The following is a 12,033-nucleotide window of genomic DNA, read 5'->3' on the forward strand; positions in this document are numbered from 1 at the left end:
TCATCCCCCTATACCAGAAAGGAGGTAGAGACTCTGGAGCTAATTACCGCCCGATATCTTTATTGGACAGCTCTGGATAAATATTCGGGAAGGTTTTATTAGGTTATCTAGAGTGGGTAGATTCAAATTATATAATCACGAATCTACAGACAGGGTTCCATGCAAATAAAGGGACTGCAGACGAGTGTTTTAGACTGTTTCTTTTAATCCAAAAGTATATAGTACTATTGAAAGTCAAAATGTATGCAGTATTCTCAGATTTAAGAACTGCTTTTCATGGTGTCTCTAGAAAGATGCAGTGGCAAATTTTGCGTTCAAGGAAGGCCCCCGCTCACTTGATTATTTTAATACAACAGATCTATTCCGAAAACCGTGCTGAAGTCCGATTCGGACTTGGAGGTGAATTAACTTCCCCTTTTAATGTACAGAAAGGTGTAAAGCAGGGATGTGTTCTTGCCCCGCGCCTATTCTCTGTGTATATATAAGAGGTAATTGATGCGTTATTAGAGGGGTGTATGGACTGCTTTAACATGAGCATGGAAAAATACACACCTCATTTTTATGCTGACAACGCACTGATCCTGATGACTACATCCCAAGGTCTGAAGACCACCGAAGAGCTTCAGATGGAGCTAAATATAGGGAAGATGAAGGTAATGGTTTTCCGACCAAAACGCACAAATCATTACCCCCCTAATACTAGAAATCAATGGTATGAAATTAGAGCAATTAGGATTTTTCGAATACTTAGGATTTCGGTTCCAGGAAAACAGGGAGTGGTCAGAGAAGATAAACAAATATAGCACAAACCTCAGCAAATTTAGTGGGGCCACAGAATCCTTTTTTAATAAGTATGTGAGTGGTGCAGTTACCCCCATGCTGGAATTATACAAAAAAAGGCCTTTCCTGCTTCAATAAATGGGGCTTACATTTGGGGGTGTGGGGACAAGAGGGCTCTGGATAGGTTGTAATGTGATTTTTTGAAACAATTGTTGCTTCTATCCCAGAGTGCCCGTCCAGCACTCCTGCGCTTGGAATTGAATGTCTTGCCATGGGTGATTATATCAGATTGAAACCAGTATTGTACTGGGTGAGATTATGCCACACTATCGCACACTACGGGACTACAGAAACAAAGAGAGGCTGTAGGGCATCTCCTGTCTCTCAGGGGAGGGAAAAGCCTTGAGTGGTTGAAACATGTAAAGGATACCCTGATGGTGTTAGGTGATGGCGAAGCATGGGAGACTTCCCCAAGTGTAAATGGTTCAAATCATTCTAGAATAAGGCTGCAGATACAAGATCAATAGATCATCTCACAGAAGTAGCTAACAGGCTAAAACTAGGCCCAGATTATTTATTGCGCATGTCCTGGACAGGATTTGAATGCCACCTAGATCAAATTAATCCCCGATTTGAAAGATCAATGTATGTTCGATTAAGGTTAGGAATATTGCCATTGGCGTCATTATTTACAAAATCATGGTGAAGAGATGAAAAAGGGGATTGCCCGCTATGTGGGGTGAAAGAAGAAACAGTAACTAATTTCCTCTTGACTTGTGCAATGTATAATCATTTAAGAGGTTTTTATCAGCACCCAATTTTTGAAGCTGCAGGGATTCACATAACCCTTCTGTGAAAGGTACAGTGATCTAAAGCGTGGCTGCAGACTCTCAAGTGAGAAACTTCCCGAAGAACAGGTCATTAGGCCGTGTTCGTTCTCGCAGAGGGGCCCCTATGACTATTTTATGATTGTTTAAGGGACTTAGGTTTAGTTGCCATAAAATTCCTATGGTCATCCAGACATGGACCCCTTGCTCACTGTGCTCAGAGAGGCAAAGCTCCATCTCACTGATGAGGCCCAACAAGGCTGAAACACATGTCTGGGCTTGCTGTTTTTACTCTTGTTCAGAAGAGAATTGCCAATGCATTTTGGTGCTGGACTGCAGATGTGGGCGGGACAAAGACTGATATGCAAATGGATATTTCCCTTCCGTGAAAGGTACAGTGAGCTAAATTGTGGCTGCGCACTCTCAAGTTGGTACCTTCCCAAAGAACAGGTCATTTTTGCTGTGTTTGATCTCACAGAGGGGCGCCTACGACTATTTTGTTATTGTTTAAGGGACTTAGGTTTAGTCACCCTAAAAATCCTAGGGTCATCCCGACATGGACCCCTTGCTCACTGTGCTCAGAGAAGAAAAGCTCCATCTCTCTGATGAGGCCCAGCAAGGCTGAAACACATGTCTGGGGTTGCTGTTTTTACTCTTGTTAAGAAGAGAATTGCCATTGCATTTCGGTGCTGGACTGCCCATGTGGGTGGGACAAAGACTGATTTGCAAATGGGTATTTCCCTTCTGTGAAAGGTACACTGAGCTAAATTGTGGCTGCAGACTCTCAAGTCGGTAACTTCCCAAAGAAAAGGTCATTTAGCCGTGTTTGATCTCACAGAGGGGTGACTATGACTATTTTTTGATTCTTTATGGGACTTAGGTTTAGTCGCCCTAAGTTTCCTAGGGTCAACTAGACATGGACCCCTTGCCCACTCTGCTCAGAGAGGCACAGATCCATCTCATTGATGAGGCCCAACAAGGCTGAACCATGTGTCTTGAGCTGTTGTTGGTACTCTTCTTTAGAAGAGAATTGCCATAGCATTTTCGGTGCTGGACTGCCCATGTGGGCGAGACAAAGACTGATATACAAATAGATATTTCCCTTCTGTGAAAGGTACAGTGGGCTAAAGTGTAGCTGCAGACTCTCGAGTGGGTACCTTCCCAAAGAACAGGTAATTTAGCCACGTTTGCTCACGCAGATGGGAGCATATGAATACTTTTTGATTCACACAATGAAGGATGCAATGAATCTATGTAAACATCCGGTAAAGTCCCATGCAGCATTTGCAACTGTCCATTATATACACAGGGCCTGGATATATAGATTAAAAGGCCTGAGAAATAGAGACCAAATGTTACAAGATGATCTTGACCAACAACTGTTTGTGTGAAAATGGCATAACTTCTGATGGAATGGTGAGGCTGCAAGCATGCTCTCCTAAACTATAATGTTGAAAATATGTTTTATAGCCCTTCTTTCTTTCTTTCTTTCTTTCTTTCTTTCTTTCTTTCTTTCTTTCTTTCTTTCTTTCTTTCTTTCTTTCTTTTTTTCTTTCTTTCTTTCTTTCTTTCTTTCTTCGTTTTTATTATTGTAAATGATATGCAAATTATGGATTGCTAATTTATATTCTTCTAAGCCATTTAATAATTTTTATCTTGAGGATTTTAACTCCAGTAAACTGTACTCCATATGAATTATGGTTTTATGTTGTGTTTATACTTGATGGTTTTAAAGCCAAATAAAAGTAAATGGTGATGATGATAATGATGATGATTATCTTTCCCAAAGTAAAATGTTCTTTGTGGTTCCAACCAACAGAAAGCTTCCCAGTCTATTGGTTATCAAAAGTGAAGAAACAAAGAAAAGTGTAGAACTCCAAGGCTAGGGTTTTGATCCTTTCCCTTAGATTCCAATTGGTTGTATGTTTCTTTCCTTTTCGTCCTCTCATGTCTATATTCTTTCAAGCAAATGTCTCTGGATAATCTACAAGAATGGGTTTCTTGAATCCACACTGCTTTATAAAAACAACTGGGTGCACTTTCGTTGCCAGGTGCAGGATTCCTGTATTGATTATTCTCTTATTTTGGCTGCGGGTCCCAGACTTGCATAAATTATTCTTAGGGTCCCAGACCCGCTTATCACTTTGGGTGCGGGTCACAGACTCCCAGTGTTTAGAACAGCTTGGTTCACTCTCCTGACAAACAATTCCCTCTCTTTGGATGCAGGTCCCAGACTCGCAATATTCCTTCACAGGGTCCCAGACCCTCCTAAGACTTTGGTTGTGGGTCCCAGACTTGCAGTGTTCAGAACCACTTGGTTTACTGCCAAGTAGTACTCTTCTCATGGGTTTGGAAGTGGGTCCCAGACTCGCTATGTCCATTCCCAGGGTTCCAGACTGTCTTATCACAATGTGTGTAGGACTCGCAATATTTGTTGTTAGGGTCCCAGGCCCTCTTCTTGGAGCATCCTCCTTCATCCCTTCACCCCGCTAAGCCTCCAGCCTCTCTTGGTAAACCTATGTACCTGTTTATCTCTTCTTTGAAGATACCAGCGTTTCCTGAGCATCTGCTCTTTTCTCTCATGCTCCGGTGGCTTTCAGTGAGGGGATTGAGTCTGCTGTGGCTTCACAGATGTTTGCTTCTCCCCAGCTGTACATCCTCCTTCTCTGGTGCCTTGCCGGTCTCTGGGATGCCTGGAGGATTGTCTATGCAATTGCCCGAGCTGCCCTTCCATCTTCAACTGCGTTTGGGTACCTTCTTGCCTCCACTCACACCTTTCCCTCTGGCTCTCGTCTGATCGGTCGATCTCTGGCAGACTGTTTTCTTTCTGAGAGGACAGCTCTCTCTTGGGGTTACAGATGCGTGCCCTTTGAACACAAGTGCTGGATGGTTGAATTGCTCTGGACCAATAATACACGATGAGAGATTAGAGGGCTTGCTCTGCTTCTCCGGAGTGATATTTTGTTTTCAAGCGATTTTCTTCTTCATTGTACTAAAAATAGAACTGCTTGTAGTGCATCTTGCATTTTCTGATGTTTTAGTCCTGTCAAGTATTTTAAGAGATTGACAGTAGAAGATAGGGTTTGTATTAACAGAAGAGTAAGGAGGGTTTAACAATAGGAGAATGGGACAGAAGTCTTAATGCATGGTTATATTGCGTCCTGTGAAGATGGTTGTCCCTAATGCCATAAGGGGCTACCTTCCCATTTGATCGGCCTTGGTGCACCACCACCAGGGGGGATATTGTGATGTGGGCGCACCGCCCTGGCCCCATGGGAAAGGTCACCCCCTAGGGAAGAAGCTTCCATATGTTGATGCGGGCCTAGGGAAGTAATTATGAGGGCTTCTGCCTTTCGTGTTTTTTTGGGCATGGCTTCAACATACCCAAGATCACCATGAATTCCAGACATAACCCCTGGCAGGGCGAATACCTCTTTGCCGCTATCTCTCCATTCAGTGCCGCACCACAAAGGATACAGTTGTGTCCAAAGATTAACGTGGTCCAAGTGTACAAATATATTTTCTCCGCAATTTCCTTGTCATGCCTTCCTGAGCCTCTTATCTATCACCCACCCTTATGGCAACTATGTACCTGACTTTGATCCTCCCTATCACTATTGCATGTTCTATCAAATTCCTCCATTGCCTCTCTGTCAGGTAAAGTGCTTCAAAACCATAATCTATAGCAGGAGAAACTATCCAAATACAAGATAGCATAACACATTATGTTGTCAGCACACTGCCATATTCATAGTAGCATACAGCACATATTCTGAGCCTACGTTATGTTTTACTGACAATTGGTTTGGTAAATAGTTTCAGCATAGGTTAATTCCCCAGGAATTCGTTTGTTAATCTCTAGTCAACATCACCTGAATTAGCCCCAGGCACTTTTAGTGCACTAGTATGCAGAATTCTATGTCAAGTAAAGCACAGGAATACACATTTTCTAAAATATGCATTACAAAATACTTTCTGTCACTGCGAATCTGCATTAGGTATTGTGAAGGATCAAGAGTAAAACCCGGACACAGTGGCATTTTTGGTGTTGTTAAATACTTTAATGAAAGAGAACAGGGGCTTGGGGAATCTTACATATCCCTAACTCTAGGATGGGTTTCCCTGACTCACCAAAACTAAGAAACGTCTGTGACATGGTGTCTAAATCAAAAGGAGTTCTCTGTCCTGTGTACAAAATCCTAAGGTCAATATAACATGAAACAGGGGATGTCTTTTACCTGAATGCCCGAAGCTTTCCTCCAAAGTTCCAGTCATAAAGTTCTAAAGTGTAGAAAAGAAAACGCATTAAGTTATACCAGGAAAAGGGGGCTTCCCTTCCCATAGAGTTCTTCTGGCTTTTCAATGTTCTTTTAACATGTTCCACAATTTCTACGGGGGTGGCGGCTCTACCACCGAATTCTTCCTCCAATTAATATTTTTCACAATCTCAAGGGGGATTCCTCTTCCATGGAGTTTCCTCAAATTATACAGTTCACCACTTTCTGTACTCCACAGTCTCAGGGGGAGCAACTCTTCCCTTGAGTTTCCTCCTCTTACACAAAAAAAGAGGGAGACTCACTACCCCTTAATTCCACAAATCATGGGCATTGTCTTCACTTCAAAGGTTGATTCACTGATATTCTGTCAACCTCTCGTAGGTTTTTTCCACACTACCTTCTAAAGGGGTATGATACTTCCCTTCAAAGGTTTTACAGTTTTAGGGGATCTCAGTTCCATTCCCCTGAGTTTCATATGGTAAACAGAGTTCAAACACAATTGTATATAAGTCGCAGATTTGCAGCATGCCTGGTTTACTCTAATGTCAGGACTTTCTCACTTCATCACTTGGGTGCAGGTCCTGGACTTTGTTTACCTGGTATACTCTCCTGCCAGGACTTTTTTCCATAGTTCCTATTCACGGTCCCAGACCTCCTTCACAATGGTGTCTCGTACTATGCAGGTTACAAACTTGTCCGACCTTCCCATGGTCTTTAATCCTCTCACATAGTTGTTTCCCGGCTTCCCTGGGTCTCCAGCCCCTTTCCATTTCCCCACATACCTTTCCCTTTGGTCTGCATCTTCGGGACTGCACAGTGTTTCTCTGAGGCTCTTGCAGCTCTCGGGCACCTGAGGCAGGCTTTCCCGTCCTTCCCAGAGTGTTTTGTCTCCATGCTGCGTCTTATCAAGGCTCCTGTAGCCTACCCGTCCTTCCCAGAACGTCTAGCCTTTTCTGGTTCCCTGGGGTTGCGAGTATGTCTGCCCAGCAGTTCTCTTGTCACCAACTACACTCTCTCTGGGTTTTCTGACCTGCGTTTAGAATAGTGAGTTCCCTTCCATCTTGATGCTTCCTGTTTTTAAGCATTGCACCACCTCCTGGATTCATTAAAAAACTAGAGCTTTTCTTTTGGTTTTTAGATTCAGTCAGCTTCTTGGCTCTAGCCCTCCTCTTCATCTCACTATTCCCATTCACCTAATTCACCTAATGTATTAGGTTTCTTTTCATCACAGTTCATGGAGGAAGGTCTTCTCTTTCTCTTTCTCTTTCTCTATTTCCATAAAACATAGATGTTTGGGAAACAGTGTCAAGGGGTCAGTCCCTGAGGAAAAAGGGGATACCATGTCTCATTCGACAATGTCCCTTCGCTCCCCTGAAGGTTGTCTCACCTCATGCAGTACTCCATCAAACTGCCACCCCCAGGGTCAGGATCAGAAAGCTTCTGCCTTTCTATGGCCATTGTGGGAGAGACTTTCCCAGGAAAAGGAGTGACGACATTGTAAGATTCATCCCATACCCTTCCCCTTAAAATGCTGATCTCTTTGTCCATCAAGAAAAAATAATCTAAGCGGTTTACTATTTCCGCCTTTCTTCTTCCTTTGTATTTTTGAAGGCCAAGAGACAAGCATCTTATCATGTTGCACTTTGTTTCAAGGAAATAAGAAAGGGTTTCTTCTACCTGTGGGTTGGATGGTCTTTTCAAACAGGGAGGTGCACCCCTATGGGTTGTTATTTTTATTTCGACCACCAGTGTGACCCACTGGTCATATTGTTGACTGTCACTCTCTATAACTAATTGGTAGCGGAAAGTTGGGGATCATTGCCAAATTATATATATATATATATAACACTTAGGTATGTTTCTGCACTCAGCTGATGCACTGTATCAGTGTTAGGTTGCCTTCTGCTGTCCAAATGGCAAAGTGCACCTCTGTGTTCCCCTCCAATTCAACAACAGCTATAATTTTAACAAATGGAATGAGCATGGGTCTACGCGGTCACCTTCACCTTCAACTAGCGCAAACATTTGGAATAATTTCAAGTTTCTTCTTTCCACTCCCACTTCTCTCCGCACAGGACACAGCGGTTCCAGTGTCAATGAGCAGTTAATTACCAGCTCAAAGTTTCAGTATCTAAAGAGTAAAACAGATGAATGCCTCCTCATGAGCTAACACTGAAAGTAGGTGCTGTAATTATGCTACTATGCAATCTTATGCCATCACAGGCACTATGCAATGGAACAGGGTTGACAATTAGATGTCTACAAAAACACTCCATAGAATCCCATGTAATCAATGGAACTGAGATACTGTTCTTATACCCTGCATACCACTCATTCCTCTGATACCAATATGCCTTTCAAATTCAAAAGAAGACAGTTACCTATATGTTTAGCCTTTTCAATGACTATTAATAAGTCACAGTGACCTACGCCCCCTTCCTGTAAGTGATCAGTGCTGACCATTAATAAGTCAATGGGACCTACACACCCTTCCTGGAAGCGATCCTGGTAATCCTGATATTTAAAATCTGGACATAAGTGAACCTATTAATTACCAACCGACATTGACCTTTAACATATGCTAGAATGCAGGGCGTGGCTTGGCGCCGAGGCAAGATGGCGGCCTAGAAGATCGGCTCCACCCCACATATTATATAAAAAGCATTTAGGTTAAATTTTACATTTTCTTAACTTACCTTAATCTTCCTGTTGAGCGCCGCCGACATCCCGCATCAACTCAGTGATTTCTCCCGCGGCTCCGAAGTGCAGAAACGTCTCACACGCTGCAGCTCCTCTCTCCAGCTACCAAAGCGGACGTATAACAGAACGCCTACCACCCCTCGTGAGAAGAGGAGTGGCACGCTGTATCAGCTGACTCCCCGGACTGGACCCAGACACGCAGCTTCCTCTCATGAACACGCCACCTGCTGGGAGACTGGATAAAAAAAATTAAAAAAAACAGTAAGAAAGCAAACTTAAAGCGACTGATTATTTTATGAACATATATTTAAGGATACGTTTATAAAAATATATATATATATATATATATATTTTGAATGTGTTAATATAAAAGAAAAAAAGAAGGGCTGGAATAATTATAAAGTCAATGCTTATCTTAAACCTCACTAAGGATACTGGGGGAAAAAAAAAGGTAAAAGGGCCAGCAGGCCACAACTTAAGGCATACCATGTATTAAGTCAGTCTCCCTCTAGCAAAAACTCTTCTCTCCTCTTAAATTTTGCACTACACCCATTCTTTGTCGCTCCAACATTCCAACACAGTACAGTCAAACTGGGTTACAATCAACCAACCACGGTTACCCTACAGCTATACAGGTTCAAACCTTTCTTTATGGATTACAGTCCTAAACAACATATCTATGGGACTCTCCAGTAGTATATGCCTTATTATTCAGGGCTTTTCCATTATTTGATCTCTCTTGGTCTGAGTAAAGCCTGAACAATAATATGGAAGTAATAATTATATACTACAAATCATCATAAAGATCTGCTACAAGGAGTTATACGCCAGAACAGATTATATTTGTGAACATTTGCTTAAACATGGCAACCAGCAAAGCCAACCAACAAAATGGCGCCTCTGTCAAAGATGCTACCACCTCCTCATCTACTCTGAAAAGACCCAAAAGTGACTCACCACCTGCAACAGGGATCTCAGACCCAGCCATTGAAGCCATTCTTGCTGAAATTAGGGCACTCAAACCCTTCATTGAAAACACAAATGCTAAGCTACAGCAACTTGATGAAAGGTGGATGGGTGTTAACAACAGAGTAGAAGAGGCTGAGAAAAGAAACGGCGTGCTTGAAGATATATCTCCTAAAGTTGCGCAAATGGAGAAATCCATTAAAGAACTTCAAAAGCATAATGAAGATTTAGAAAATCGCAGCAGGCGCAATAACCTACGCATCTCTGGCCTTCCTGAAGGAGTTGAGGGCACTGACCCCATTGTCTTCCTACAAAAAATTTTACCGGCCATACTACATTTGCCTTTGGAAACTATTTTTAATATATAACAAGCCCATAGGATTGGTCAACCCTCAGCCTCTCCCTCATCAAGTCAGACACCAAGAACTCTAATATTTTACCTCTTGGAATACTCTCAAATACAACTTATTATTTCCACAGTTAAAGAATGTAAATCTCTAATTTGGCATGGCAGTAAGATATTTATCTCACAGGATGTGGCAAGAAGTACAGCACAAAGAAGAACAGTCTTTTTGGCATTCCGTCCTGCTCTTAAACAACTCAATGTCCGGTATGGCTTGTTCCACCCATGCTCCTTTAAAGTTACACATGAAGGACGCTCTGCAGTCTTTGATGATCCTGCAGACTTAAGGCTCTTCATACAATCCATTAAGAATGAAAATATGGGCCCCCTCAACCCCAGGTCCACAGAAGAGGTCATGGCACAGAGCTTTCGGAGAGTGAATGAGGACCTGGGCCTGATAGACACTATCCCGACCCCTAGGACAGGGATCCCCTCCTTTACTTATTACTCAGCCATACATAATTCATTTTCCAGGATAGATTACATCCTAACGGACGAAATTCTTCGTCCGTATGTAGCAGGCTACAGGATAGACCCAGTCCCCTGGTCGGACCACGACATGGCCCGAGTCACCATCACAATGGGCTGGAATAGGGAAAGCAGAGGGCGCTGGAAATGCAATGACGCCCTGTTAAAGGATGAGGTCATTGCTCAGGAGGTCTTGGACTCCATAACAGAGTTCTTTGAGCTTAATGATAACGGGGATAAACGCCTTCCAGGCAACCCTATGAGGTGTCCTGATAAAAATAGGCGCTCTAAAGAAGAGGGAGAGAGAGGCCCAGGAGAAAGCCCTGCGAGAAAAAATAGCCCGTCTCCAACCGGGTGGATCCCTGACCCAACCCCTAGACCGTGACCGGGTGGCAGCACTGGAGGACCATAGGCTCCAACTAAAAGACCTCCTCCTACACAAAACGGAGAGGAGTCTTCAAATGGTTAAGCAAAAATATTATGAGAAAGGGGACAAGGCGGACAGGATCCTTGCCTGGAAGTTAAGGGAGGTACAATGATCCTGCAGACTTAAGGCTCTTCATACAATCCATTAAGAATGAAAATATGGGCCCCCTCAGCCCCAGGTCCACAGAAGAGGTCATGGCACAGAGCTTTCGGAGAGTGAATGAGGACCTGGGCCTGATAGACACTATCCCGACCCCTAGGACAGGGATCCCCTCCTTTACTTATTACTCAGCCATACATAATTCATTTTCCAGGATAGATTACATCCTAACGGACGAAATTCTTCGTCCGTATGTAGCAGGCTACAGGATAGACCCAGTCCCCTGGTCGGTCCACGACATGGCCCGAGTCACCATCACAATGGGCTGGAATAGGGAAAGCAGAGGGCGCTGGAAATGCAATGACGCCCTGTTAAAGGATGAGGTCATTGCTCAGGAGGTCTTGGACTCCATAACAGAGTTCTTTGAGCTTAATTATAACGGGGATAAACGCCTTCCAGGCAACCCTACGAGGAGTCCTGATAAAAATAGGTGCTCTAAAGAAGAGGGAGAGAGAGGCCCAGGAGAAAGCCCTGCGAGAAAAAATAGCCTGTCTCCAACCGGGTGGATCCCTGACCCAACCCCTAGACCGTGACCGGGTGGCAGCACTGGAGGACCATAGGCTCCAACTAAAAGACCTCCTCCTACACAAAACGGAGAGGAGTCTTCAAATGGTTAAGCAAAAATATTATGAGAAAGGGGACAAGGCGGACAGGATCCTTGCCTGGAAGTTAAGGGAGGTACAGAAAAGCAGGAGGGTGAAGGAGGTGAGGGACGCCCGGGGACTCCTAGGCTGCGACTCTCCCCATATAGGAGAGGCTTTCCGACAATACTACAGAACCCTCTACTCTTCCGAATACAATGGGGACGACACCCAGATAGAAAACTTCCTGAACTCCATACAGATTCCATCCCTCTCCGGGGAAATGACAGAGGGGTTGGAGGGCCCGATAACCGAGGATGAGGTGGACAAGGTGATTAGTGGGATCAAGGTAGGCACTACCCCGGGGGAGGACGGCTTCTCCGTCCTCTTTTACAAGAGATTTCGCTCCTCCCTGGCCCCTTACCTAGCAAGGGTCTTCAAAGCA

The sequence above is a fragment of the Ambystoma mexicanum genome, chromosome 10, assembly GCF_040938575.1.
Source record: "Ambystoma mexicanum isolate Mex_15411 chromosome 10, UKY_AmexF1_1, whole genome shotgun sequence".
In the NCBI taxonomy this organism is placed as follows: domain Eukaryota; kingdom Metazoa; phylum Chordata; class Amphibia; order Caudata; family Ambystomatidae; genus Ambystoma; species Ambystoma mexicanum.